The following is a 1,541-nucleotide window of genomic DNA, read 5'->3' on the forward strand; positions in this document are numbered from 1 at the left end:
ATTTTATTGGCATATAGTTGCTTATAGTAGTCTCTTATGATTCTTTGTATTTCTGTGGTGTCTGTTGTAATTTCTCCTTTTTCATTTCTAATTTTGATTTGAGCCCTCTTTCTTTTTTTTTTTTGATGAGTCTGGCTAAAGGTTTATCAATTTTGTTTATCTTTTCAAAGAACCAGCTTTTAATTTCATTGATCTTTCCTATTGTTACAGACATAAACCCTGCTGAATCTGTAACAAGGCCTGCATTGCTCTAGGGTTTGACATTGCCAATAACTTATCAGCAATCTGCATCTGTGCAACAAGGTCAGGGTTCTGGCTTAGTGACTGCATCATTCTTCTCATGTAGGGGGCAGACAACATATTTTGCATAAGTTGTGGGTTTTCAGTTTTTTGTTGCAACAAGCTCTGCATTCCTGGTGTGTTGAACAAACTAGCTCTTACTCCAAGCCCCAGATTTGGCACAGAACTCTGCCCAGCAGTGCCACTGACAGCACTACCACTAGTGCCTCCCAGGCACTTCTGAGTGCCTCCCTCAGAAGCTGATGAATTCTGAGAAGCCTGTGGAGCCCACGTTTTGGGTAATGGATCTCTATTTTCTGTACGGGAAGGTTAACTACCTTCACCTGAGGATATATTGCTCACTAAGGAAGCAAATGGATTACCACCAAACTGTTCTTGTGCAGCACTCAGCATTGGTTCCTGAATATCTGGGTTCATACGCCATAAAGCATTGTAGTATCCTCTGGGATGTTTTCTAGGTTGGTCAAGGCTCGGTCCTGGTTTCTTATTATTTCCTGCATCATTGCTGGATTCTTGGCAAGTTCCAATGTTTGTCTCCTAATATCTGGATTATTCAGCATATAACTAATTTCTGGATTTCTCTGTATCAACTGCTACATTTGTGGATTGGCCATAATTAACTGCCTCATCAGGTCAGGATTTGAAAGCATGCTCTGGACAAAGGGATTCTCCATGATCTGGACCATTATTTCAGGATTGGACACAAGTTGCTGCTGCACCTGGCTTTGTAGTTCAAAGAAGTTGGTAGTATTCAAACCCAAGCTACTCAGACCTGCAAGTCCTCTAAGGCCACCTAAACCAAAAAGGTTGCTAGCAGCAGAACCAGATGTGGAGTTACTATTAGGAGCCGATGATGTGGTAGCACTGCTTCCACTGGTGTTTTTTTGCTGAGCTGAATGATCCTGAGGTCTGTTTTGTGTTTTGATGACGAGGTGAACAATAAGTCCATCGTGAATTCCATGCTGACTCAAAGTATCTTGATCTTTTGAAACTTTTCCAGCAAATATCAACACAAGTTGGTTGGTATGTGATTTGAAACATTTAGGGATTTCTTCCTTGAACTGCTGGGCGGAGCTATTCTTGGACACTGTGAAGTACTCCTTCTTCTTTGGGGTCTTCAGGGTGACTTTCGTGATCTTGGGTTCTGTGGAGGCAGCAGTGGCAGGGGGGCCAGTACCTTCGGCAGTGGCGGCGCTGTCCTGGGAGCTTAGAGGGCCGAGACTTTCATCATTCTTGGCCAT

At 43.0% G+C, this 1,541-nt stretch overlaps 1 pseudogene; it reads right to left on the reverse strand.

Moving 5' to 3' along the window:
• Positions 1-204: 204 nt before the first annotated feature.
• On the reverse strand, positions 205-1,541 carry LOC137756311 (ubiquilin-1 pseudogene; annotated as a pseudogene).

This window comes from Eschrichtius robustus, chromosome X (genome assembly GCF_028021215.1).
Source record: "Eschrichtius robustus isolate mEscRob2 chromosome X, mEscRob2.pri, whole genome shotgun sequence".
Lineage (NCBI taxonomy): Eukaryota > Metazoa > Chordata > Mammalia > Artiodactyla > Eschrichtiidae > Eschrichtius > Eschrichtius robustus.